The following is a 12,388-nucleotide window of genomic DNA, read 5'->3' on the forward strand; positions in this document are numbered from 1 at the left end:
GGAGTTTAGCCTGAAGGTCAGAAGCTTGGGCCATTGCTTAAGTGACTACTGACCATGCTTCTCTTGTGGGGGCTGTGGGAGGTGGTACCTTAGGCAGGGGCCAGAGTTCTGTGTCATGTAGGTGAATTATGACCATCGGGGTTCAGACCTCAGCTCGACTGGAGACCAGCCTGCAATTCCCCACATTGGAGGCTCTTTCCTACTTTCTCTTCTATTAGATTTAGTGTATCTGGTTTTATGTGGAGGTTCTTGATCCATTTGGACTTGTACTATAGACAATAGTGATAAGAACTGCATGGTATTGGTTGATTAATGGAATAGAATTAAAGACCCAGAAATGAACCTACACACCTATGGCCACTTGATCTTTGACAAAGGAGCTAAAACCATCCAGTGGAAAAAAGACAGCATTTTTAACAAATGATGCTGGTTCAATTGGCAGTTACCATGTAGAGGAATGCAAATTGATCCATTTTTATCTCCTTGTACAAGGCTCTGATGCTCTTCTTAAACCTAAACGTCATGAAATCATCTCAAAGATGGAGATTGGACTGGGGCCACTGAATCTCTTTCTTTCTTCCCCTATTGTGACCATATTGAACAAATCTCTTTATTTTCTACTTCTCTATATTGGAGTGGCTCTTTTAATTGTCTTGTTGAGGACATGAAGCTGAAGTGGGTTTTTGAGGACAGCCAGAACTAATAACTCTGGTAACACTCTTTCTAAGATTTTTAGACTTTTCATTTTGAAATCATTTTACCTATAAAAAATTACAAAGAATTCTCCACATAATAACATGTATAACCAAATAATTTTAAAATATTAGAAAAACCTTTTATGATGGATTGCCCCAGAATGAAAAACAGTTTGAGTTCAGACATTGACAAATGTCGTACCTATCCTCATTGCCTGTGTAGCCATTTTCCATGTTTGTGGGTTACTATAAATCTTCTTTGCAAGTTCTTTATGGTATTACAGTAAAGAGTAAATTCCACATCAGTGGGTTTCATGTTCCTGGATACTACTATAGGCTGTGGCTTAAAAATAGTTTTTAAAAGTTATAATTTTTTTCTTGTCACTAGTCTCTAAATACTACAGCATAACTATGAATACAAAACTTGTATTAGGTAAATTTAACCTAGATATAATTTAATGCTTACAGGAAGACATGCATATGGTATATGCAAAAACTATACCATTTTACATAAGGATCGTAAACCTTCTCTAACTTTGGTATTTGAGAAATTCTGAGCCCAATCCACCCTGGATGTAGAGGGAGAACTCTATGTGCCTTTCTCTTTTGTTAGAAAAAAAAATCTTGCATTGTATAGATACATTGTTCTACAATGTTGCCATCTAACTTTTTGATACAGAAGTGTCTCCATATAAACACGTCCATTACATGGATATACATTCACCTATTTAGCAAGTTCCTATTGGTGAAGGCTACTGTTGGCAGGGATTTTAAAGCCTGCTTTTGTTATTTTGTATTTTGGTAAACACATCTTAAGCAATACACCTGTCAGATGAAAGCAGCGAGTGAACAAAATTCACCATGTTGGGCATTCTTGGTTCTACTTGTTGACTGGGTGGTACTGTTTGCTGGTGAAGGCAAAGTACTAGAAACATGAAAGGAAAGGCCTCTAGGACTTCACTTGTCATTCATTAAGGGCTGTTAATGAATTTATGAAATTCCTAGGCAAATGGATGGACCTGGAGGGCATCATCCTGAGTGAGTAACCCAATCACAAAAGAACTCACACAACATGTACTCACTAATAAGTGGATATTAGCCCAGAAACTTAGAATACACAAGATATAAGATACAATTTGCTAAACGCATGAAACTCAAGAAGAACGAAGACCAAAGTGTGGACACTTTGCCCCTTCTTAGAAATGGGAACAAAACACCCATGGAAGGAGTTACAAAGTTTGGAGCTGTGACGAAAGGATGGACCATCTAGAGACTGCCATATCTGGGGATCCATCCCATAATCAGCTTCCAAATGCTGACACCATTGCATACACTAGCAAGATTTTGCTGAAAGGACCCAGATATAGCTGTCTCTTGTGAGACTATGCCGGGGCCTAGCAAACACAGAAGTGGATGCTCACAGTCAGCTATTGGATGGATCACAGGGCCCCCAATGGAGGAGCTAGAGAAAGTACCCAAGGAGCTAAAGGGATCTGCAATTCTATAGGTGGAACAACAATATGAACTAACCAGTACCCTCCCCCAACCCCAGAGCTCGTGTCTCTAGCTGCATATGAATCAGAAGATGGCCTAGTCAGCCATCACTGCAAAGAGAGGCTCATTGGTCGTGCAAACTTTATATGCCTCAGTACAGGGGAACGCCAGGGCCAAGAAGTAAGAGTGGGTGGGTGGGGGAGTGGGTGGAGGAGCGTGTGGGAAACTTTTGGAATAGCATTGGAAATGTAAATGAAATAAATACCCAGTAAAAAATTTAATAATAATTAAAAAAGGGCTCATCTGTGTGGCCCCAAACTCGGGAGGGAGGGTATTTGAAATAGGAGATCGCTAGCTGCATTTATTACTTACGTTACCTGTTAGCTTTTGTGAATTTCAGGCCAGAGAGAGACAGATAATTGTATTTCCTGCTACTGCTTTGCCTGTCAGCTTTGTGGCCAGTTTAAAGCTCCAGGCTGCTTCCCTGGTTCCTTTTTAATTAAGCAGAGGATTAAGCAAGAAGCTTGAGGATTGCTTGCTGAAATGTCAGTGTTGACAATTTTAAGCTTCATCTTTGAGAGGCTACCTCTCTCTCCCGATTCTCAAACTCCTTGCTTGTTTCAACAGGTTTTCTCCTTCACGTGGGAATGGGTGGCCAGGGGCCAAAACTCATGACAAAACTGTCTTATGTTTTTTACATGGTGCATAAAAAGATGCTGAGAAGACTCCAGAATTGGAACAAAGTTTAGTAAGAGGTGGCTTAGTAAGTCAAAGGCTTACCACACCTAACCATCCCTGCCCTTCTACACAGGCAGCTTGAGTGGTGATAACAGAGGTGGGAGCAGAGATTCAGCAGAGCAAAAGAACAGTAACTGTGAACGGTCCCTAAGGGGAGTGAGGCTGTATGGTTATTCATAGGCAAGAAAAGAGGTTGGGGTGTCACATGGTCAGGAACTGGCAGGTTGGCAGAAAACACCCTTGCATCGAGCACTGACTAGGAAGTATACATTGTCTGAACTTTAGAAACTAACCTGTGATGCCCAGAAAGCTAACATGGCCAAGATGTCACGATGCTCCATCAGCACTTCCTCGGAATTTGCACTTTAACTACGTCTCAGCTTTATAGGTAGAAAGGCTCGGGCAGATCCACTCTTCCATTCCTGGAGCCCTGCATTATTGCTGCCTTGGACTATGGACAGGTCAGTAAAGCAGGCAGGTTTTCAGGGGACAGCCCCAGGCTCCAATCCTACTCTTATCACTACCAGGTGTATATGGCCCTGGATATGGTTTGCAACCTGTTGTGACCTTACATCCAAACTAAGTTGGTCACAGAAACACAAGCAGGCTGTGGGGGATACTGGACACCCATTCAGGGTAATAGAGACCGAGTAACTGCAATTTTACTACCGAGTTTGAATGAGAAGAGCCTCAGGTTGAGTTCTCCTACATGTGTATCCATTATCAAACAGGCACAAATAGTGCAGAGCTGGTTGAGAGAGCTTGATAGAACTCTAAGTATTGTTTCTCTGGTGCCCCATGAACAAACAAAAGTTGAATCTGTGACAAATGTAGTGGCAGTGGCAGGATTTTGTGAGTTACTTCTTTGGAGTCTGGCAACCTAGAAATCTTTTCACATTAGATGAGCACAGGGCTCTTTAATGAACCAAGGTGGGATGACATCCACAGTGGTCAAGCACTTTTATTTGCCACTTGTGTAAGTGGGCTTTTAAGATAACTTTAGCCATTCATGTGTGTTAAGCAAACTATTGATTTTTATCAGGGGAAGTTCATGTCAACCAACGTCCATTATGCTAATGAAAAACCCCTCAAATGCTGACTAGAGATTATTTAAATAGCTGAGGATCTGTAATGGCCCCCTCTGGAGTGGGATCTTCTGATTAATGCCAGCAAACGCCCCTGAATGTATGTTCCTGATTAGAGCAGTGACTGTCACATGGGTGTGGCCTAAAACACAATTTATAGATCACAGTATGTTGAGTAAATTATAGAAGACAGGATGCCTATTGCACCTTGTAAAAGGACAAAGGAATGCCTGTCTTGCCCCATCATCACCAGAGGATTTAATTCAGAGGAACTCGTGATGCAGAGATAAGTAGTTAGACAAAAAAAAAAAAAAAAAAAAAAAAAAAAAAAAAGCACTGGCTACTATTCTTATTTTTGCTTGGATTTTTACATATGGAAAAATGTTCTTGCTTTTGAAAAGATATTGGATGCCTTTGTTGTTATCTAAGAGTTTTTACCGCAGACTTAAACTAGATCAAAAGATGCAATTCCTGATATTCAAGAATTATTAATATTTTAAGTTAAAATTCATGTACTAGTCTTATATTTATCAATAGAATCTCTCTAAACACTGCAATATCTTGACGTCTACTATCTATTTAAAACACAGGGATAAACTTTTCTTAGATGGAAATTGTTCTGTAATATTTAAAACAGATCCTTTTATATATTTTCTCCATGAGCTTGTATTTCTCTACAGAACTTTATTCTGAATTTATATATTCCTTGCTGATTTTGTTATGCTATTTTCAACATTATATATAGAAATTTCATAATCAGTTTTATTTCCTGTGACCTTTTAAGGCTCTAGATATTAAGAGCATCACCTATGTTGATTACTTGTTACAGTTTTCTGTGTATATGATGTATGTGCATAGATGTGTACAGTTGATCAAGAAAATTGTATGGCTGTGTATTGTATGATGGTGCATGCATGTAATAATACCAACACTCAGAAGAATATGAAATCATTTTGGATTACATAAAGAGACTGTCTGAAAAACAATTATATATATTTGATTTATTATATATATTATATTTTGATGAAGATATAAAATAAATATTAAACTGGCTATTAGAAATAAAATAAAACCTTTTTGCATCTGGATAAGCCATTTATTTCTAGAATGAGATACTTAACATCAGCATCATGCTATTTGTAGCATATGTGTGTTTGGAAATGCTTACATGTATGTGGGCTTATGTGTGTTCTATGTATATGCCTGTGTGTGGAGGGCAAAGGCAACCTCAGTTGTTGTTCGTCAGGTGCTGTCCATCTTTTTGGCATAGGGCCTCCCACTGGCCTAAAGCTTGCCAGTTAGGGTAGGCTAGCTGGCCAGCGAGTCCTAAATGTCCCCCTGTCTCCACCTCCACAGTGCTGGAATTACAACTGCATGCCACCACCCCTCCCACCTCCACTTTCACATGGATTCTAGAGATTGAACTCAGCTCATCTCCCCAGCCAAATAACAACACCTTCTAACTCATTTAATTGTTGGTATTTTGTGGTGTTTTCACTATGTTGCTGAAGGCTAACCTTGAACATATAATCCTCCTGCCTCAACTTTCTGAGTGCTAAGATTACAGGCAGGCACCGCCGAGGGACTTGGCACATTCAGATTATTGACTTATCTGGCGTAAGAAACAAGATTGTTTATTTACAACTATGGGAGAGGAAGGAGTTTTCTTATAACGGTGGATGGCTCTCAACTATCTGAAACCTGAACATTTCAATAGATATTACAACAGTCTCCGAGAAACGACTTGAAAGCTATATTACAAAGGCAGTGAAGTTTTTAAGCCATGGGGCTCTGATAGAATTGGTTCACACACTGCACCTGGCAAGGAGCCTTGCCTAGCTGAGGATTGCAGCAGAACACAGGACTGTAAGAAGGGAGAACCCGATCGGGGGCTATCTGCAAACATGGAACAGATATGTCCCTCATCATTTACTGTGGCTGCTCAAATGTGGTTTTCCCTTATGTCCTTTTGATCACTTACCATAAGATGTATTTAAAGCATTTAATTTTTACTGATCTGCCAGATGAGAGCTCCTTAAGGGAGGAATGCTGTGAATTGGTTGAGTGGGACACTTCTTTCCTGTTAGGTCAAAGTGCAACCACATTTGGAGACACAGTTTAAGCATGTGTGTGCAGATGCCACCTTGACAAGGGGTAGACTGCTGTGGTTTAAAGCGTGTCAACTTGTCAAGGCTGAAAACCACTGCTTAGACTTCCCTTTTCTACATGTGTCTGGTTATAGAGGCTGCTAGGCTGGAGAAGGGAGCTTGGGGACTAGTGAGGCAACCACCTTTTGTGGTCCCCATAGGTTGTGATGCTTCTTGTGTCTCATAGGCAAGAGGTGTTGGATCTGCAGTTGCAGTACCTTCCCCCTCTATCCCCTACCCCTTTAGCTTTCCCAACTCCTGGGCCAGTTCCCATGAGTCACCAAGGTCTGATCTCTGAAAGACACCATAATATTAAAGTCAGACCCAACAAGACCTGACACAGGTTCCAGGTGGCTCTAGTTTGTGTGTGCATGTGTGTGCTTTTGTATTTGTGCATGTGTGTATGTCTGTATGTGTATGTGTGCATCTGTATGTATGTGTTACAAGTATTCTTACTCATCCAGACCTCCCTAGTGTCTCTTCAGCATGAGACTGGCTGACAAAGAGCCCTGTAGGAACTGCTTAGTCATCTCCCATAATTCCATGTGTTTCCAGCCAATAATAAACCCCATCTTAGACATTCTGCTTCTTTGCAAGAGTCACTTAGAGAATAAGTTTAATGAAGAAGGTACAGTCATTATTTTTAAAAATTGTAGTAATTCAGTACAATTTGTAGTTAATTATATATCACATATAATATATAAAATATATAATATATTTTACTAGCTGTTGGCATGGTATTTATTCCACAAATAAATGTGGGCACATGAAGACCCTGGTGGCCTTAAGAAAAATAGTCTTTTTTTAAAAAATTAATTAAATAATTAATTAACATCCCAAATGCTGCCCCCTCCTGGCACTCCTCAAAAACTCCCTCCTTCATTCCCCCTCCTCTTCACCTCTGAGGCCCCTGGGGTATACCCTCCTCCCTGGTGTATCAAGTCTCTGCAGGATTAGGAACATCTTCCCCCACTGAAGCCAGATAAGGCAGGCCTCTGCTACATGTGTGCAAGTGTGTCAGAGATCTTGGACCAGCCTGTGTATGCTCTTGATTGGCAGCCCAGTCTCTGGGCGTGCTCAGGGGTCCAGGTTAGTTGACACTGTTGGGATTTAAGGTCAGAATCTTGCTCTTCAGTTGTGTTACAATATCTAGGGCTTGCAGGAGTACGAGAGCTGGGTTCTGATGGTGTCATACTGTATTTGCTTCTGTTGATTATGCTCTTGCTCTTGCCTTTCAGCATCTGGTTGTTTTCTGGTGTTGGTCAACCTTGTTGCCTGGGGTTGGGCAGGCCTCCTAGAAGGCAGGTGGAGCTGTGTGTCCAGGGTTAGAGCAGGTCTCCTGGGAGGCAGGAGGAGCTGTGGGGTGGGGGTAGGGTCCAGAGTATTCATCCTAGAATGCAAATGGACATGCAGACCAGAAGGAAGATGGAGCTTGAACAGGGTAGGCCAGAGCCCATGACTGCTGGACTCTGTGGGGTCCCCACAAACTGGGGGATTAGGGCAGGTGTCTCACCTGTGTCCCTGGTTAGAGCAGGCCTCCTGGAAGGTAGGCGGGGCTGTGGGGGTGGGTGGGCTCTGTGTGCAGATTTGTGAGTGCAGGTGGGGTACAGACAGGAAGGAAGAAGCTCTGACAGGATGGGGCAGGGTCTCACCTGTGTCTGAGTTTTGAAAATTAATTACAATAGAATTTCAGGATAATCTGAAATAACTTTATTTCTGGATATTGTATATAAAATTCCTTTCATTTCTTTAATAAAATTTTATTAAGTATACAGTATATTATATATTTATATTATATTATTGATATTAAGTATATAAGTTTATTAAATATACATTTAAGTATGGTTTAGAATAGTCTGTCAGCTAGCATACAATTTATTCTTTAATTAATAACAAATACAAATAGTAAACATTTTATAATATGTAATGGGCTTTTAGTGCAATTAAATGTTTCATGACATAAAATAAAAATTTTTAATTATGCTTGTAACAATTTTTACTAAATCTAAGAGGATACTATCTAAAGGTTAATTGTAATGGGCCTCGAACATGTTAATCAGCTTATCTTAAAAATATTCTTGTTACATTTAAAATAATTGGCATCACTCTCTTCTGATGCCTTGTTTGCTGGTGGTGGCTTTCTTTTTAGTTAGTGACAAGTTCTATGAATAGATATTGAGAATTGCAGAAAATATTAGCTTGTGTTGGGACTTGTAGAAAGATATTTTTAGTATTCAGAATTTCTAATTGATACTCTTCTTTACTCTAATGAAACTCTCCCTTGGATTATTCATCCTTTGAAAAGAAACTGATAAAAAAAAAAAACAACAGACAAAAGATAGACATAAAGGCTTTCCATGGAAGCAACTGCAATTGGCGTCTAGTCATAAAGAAATCGTCCAGTTTCATCCAAAACGAGAGAAATGCAAAGTAAGAAAGGGGCTGAGGGGCTGGCAGTGGGTGGGGTGGAGGCAGATCACCCACCAATGAGCAGCAGCAGAGGGAGCTCGGGGAGAGAGGGGGAGCAGCGAAGAGAACAGCTCCAGTGAAGAGAGACACAAAGCAGCCACTGGAGATGGTGCCTTTAAAAGTCACCAAGCAAGAAAACCAATAATTATGACTATGCTACTGGGGTACAAAATGGGGGACATCCAGAAGATTGCCTACATTGTAGTTTGCCTACAAGAATGCGGGAAAACTGAATGCTCCCACATTGCTGGTAGAGATGGAAAAGGTGCCAACCCCTTAGAGGAGAGTTGACAGAGATTTCATCACCGTTAAAAAGGCATTATCTGGGAATGACTAGATTGTAGTATACAATTACAGCCAAGGAGGGAGGAGGCAAGCAAGCCCTAATCTTACCAAACCTAGCATGATGGCCTTTCCAGAACTCATCTGCCTGAGGAGAGATTTGCACTGAGTCCTCATGGATACTATCAGAGGGCACAGGTCCACACCTAGCCTCTCTGTCAGTCCACCACTTCTCCAGAGTCAGGGATATGTCCCTCTGCAGATGGGAACACAGAATTGCCTGCAGTTTGGGGCTCTGTCATCTTTCTCAAAGCCTCTACTGGTGTTGTGAAGGCAAACACTGGCATCTCAGGGAAACACAGTGAGTCACATATTCCTACCTACCTCTGTTGAACTCTTAAGCTCTCACGGTAAATTTTGATGTGCTCAGCATCTTGACAATTGTGTATATAACAGTTAGTTAGACAAGCTGGCTACATCTGTGCTTCAAAAAATATTTTCCTGGTTGTAAAATAATATGAGCTCATTTAAAAAACACCCCCCCCCCACACACACACACAACTGTCTGGAGAGCTATCAAGTCCATGAAGTACTTACCATCCAAGTGAGGAGCCAAGTCAGATCCCAGTGTCCACATAAAAGCAGGGTTTGTCAGTGCATGCTTATAATCAAAGCATAGGGAAAGAGGACAGGGAAAGATTCCTGGGGCCCATTGGTGAGCCAGTCTAGCAGAAACAGTGAGCTCTAGATTCAGTGAGAGACTGACATACAGTGGAGAATAATTTAGAGATGTCTAGCACAGACTTCTGGCCACAGGGACAAACACAAAACAAACAAACAAACATCCACAACCAAAAAACCCCCCAAACCCCACACACTAACAACCACCCCCTTAAAACCTTGTAGGTTTTGTGAATAATGATAAAAACAATTTTACTCAGACCAATTAAACATGGTAGTGTTTCCTACTTATTGCCTGTTTACACACAGCTTGCTATGTGACCATATTTAACAAAATGGGACACAATCTGTATTTTACATCTGGCCTCTGTCAGTAAGTCTTCAATTTAATGCATTTTTATTTTTAATGGCTAAAGAAGGACATTCAATTAAAGTCATTAAATCACCAGAAAGGTACTACGCTAGGCTTTGCATGACCAGGGGAGGGAGAGGGGATATGAGGATAGGGGAAGGGGGAGGGAAGGTATATATGTATAGGTAATTACGTTTTTCAGCTTATTTTCAAGATTAAAGAGTGAACAGATGTTGTCTCTGCCTTCTTAGACTTTCTAATCTAGTGGAAGAAATGATATGCGTGTATAATTAACTTCAAAACGATGGCAGTGTGTAATCAATCATGGATTCTTCAGAGATAGCTGGGTGGTGAGTTAGATCTGCTCACGCAGGCAGGCAGAGCATGCATAGTCGGAGCATCTGTGGCTGGCACTGGAGACCTGGAGCAGATACTCCTCTGGTTTGGTTGTTTTCTGCTTCAAATACAGAAATCGCAGAAGAGCTTGGTGAGTGTGTAACAAAGGGTCATCAGAGTCAACTGAATTTGTCTTATTTTTGTTGTTTCTGCCTCTGAAAGGGGAGGTTGGCAGCATTGTCCATGGCCAGCGGCCATTGGAAGGCTTCATTACTAGGTCACCTGGCCATCTGTCTCTGGATTTTTTTTTTAAAGCCTTGAATTGACAATATAGCTGGGATTGGCCTTAAACTCCTGGCAGTACTCATGGTTCAAGGGCCTAAGTGCTGTGATTATAGGTGTGTGCTACCACATTTGGGCCTCTGAAATATTTCAGAGTCAGGGATAGATGAGGTGTCTCTTCAAATACATACATGTTTGGTTTTCCTCCTTGGGTTTCCTGGGAAAACACTAATTTAGTATGATTAGCATTAACTAATGGAGAGATCATAATGATGCAGGTGACTCAACAGAAGAACGCCCCTGCTAATGGGAGATGAGTCTCCGTCTCTGTTAATTTATAGACTTCTCTGTGAATTCCCTTGGGAGAAATTGAGCGTTCAGATAAGAGATTGGGAATGGACTTGTGATAGTTGAGTGTACCTGCCTCAAAGCAGAGCGTTCACCAATGGTGTCTCTGCATAAATTTCATGGCATGTTTCATACATTTTTGTCTTCTCTAGTACTGCCTGGCTAGCATTATTCTTTAAATGTATAATTCAAGAAATTTTGAGCAGATGAATATATAATTCTTGTCATTTAGTATCATGAGGATATAGCTTAATTGTCTCAGTAGATAATATTGTTCCTCTATTAGGCTGAGTATTGAGGGCTCTTTATTTTCGTGTCTTTCACAGGAATGTAGCCTGTGGGTGGGTGAGACCTCTTCTTCCACTCCTCCAAATGGTAATGTCAGACCCAAAGACTTCCAAGTCCAAGGCTAAATGGAGCCTGTGAAGAATTCTGCTTAGCACCAAAGGTGCTCTGTCTAAGTGAGGGCTTTATAAGGAACTTTATGTGTAGCCAAGGAGGTGATGTCAGAGCCAGAAGGGAGATTTCTTCCAATTCAGCATCATGTTATACTCCAGACTGTCATAGTACAGCCTTAGATCATTCTTACTCAACACTCCAGTCATTTACAATCTGATTTTGATCTCAGCAGGGCCATACATATTTAGAAAAAGACAGAGACAGTCCACAGGGTTTCTTACGACAAATGAGACCATTTGGAGACACTGCAGACTATTAAAGCATTGCTAGTTCCATTTCTAATTTCTGTGGCGGCACTGAAGACTGATTTTAGAGCATTGATTGGGTGATGATAGTAAAGGGAGGAATTACCTACTCTTGTCTTTGAACTGAGACTCCATAGACTTTTTTTTTTTTAAGGGGAGGGGATTTAGAACTCTGGAAAATTCCATCAAATCTTGCTTTAGGGTGATTTTATTCTACTCTATTTAAGAGTGAACACCACCCCTCCTGCTTAACTGTCATGCAAGAATTCTCACCTGTCACTCAGCAAATACAGTCATTTTTATATAGACAAGTGTAGGCCCCCGCTGGTAGTCTTTATTTGTACAGTGGTTTATAATTGTATAAATACCTTCTGTTTCTCAAGAAAGTACCTGCATGGCATGGCATGGCATGGCATGACATGGCATGGCAGGGGCTAGTCACTTCAGCTCTAGACTGTCTCCCTAGAGAGCCTCTACTCTCTCCAGCCTTGGTCAAGACATCAGGTTCCTTTGTGGGCTTTCAAGACAGTTTTGTGGGCTTTGAACTTGCTGATCATATTATTGCCTCAGCCTCCAAGTGCTAAAATTACAGGCATGCACCACATCTTGCCCCATATCTGGCACAGGCTAAGGTTTTCTGAGTGATGTCAGCAAATGTAAGGAGTCCTGAGTACTCTCCTTGATACATTTTCACAGAAGAAGTAACCTGAAAGATAGATCAGTTTTCACCTGCCAAGGAACTTCAGAGACCAGGTATCTGCCTGTAAGCACCCCT

At 41.0% G+C, this 12,388-nt stretch overlaps 1 long non-coding RNA gene across 1 annotated transcript in view; it reads left to right on the forward strand.

The window, feature by feature from the left end:
• Positions 1-12,388, forward strand: part of 4930593A02Rik (RIKEN cDNA 4930593A02 gene) — a 95,936-nt gene that overhangs the window by 49,320 nt on the left and 34,228 nt on the right. Inside the window, exons 7-8 of the long non-coding RNA NR_045167.1 lie at positions 8,465-8,589; positions 10,195-10,430. This is a non-coding gene — a long non-coding RNA (RIKEN cDNA 4930593A02 gene). The remainder of the gene's footprint in view (positions 1-8,464; positions 8,590-10,194; positions 10,431-12,388) is intronic.

This window comes from Mus musculus, chromosome 3 (assembly GCF_000001635.26).
Source record: "Mus musculus strain C57BL/6J chromosome 3, GRCm38.p6 C57BL/6J".
Lineage (NCBI taxonomy): Eukaryota > Metazoa > Chordata > Mammalia > Rodentia > Muridae > Mus > Mus musculus.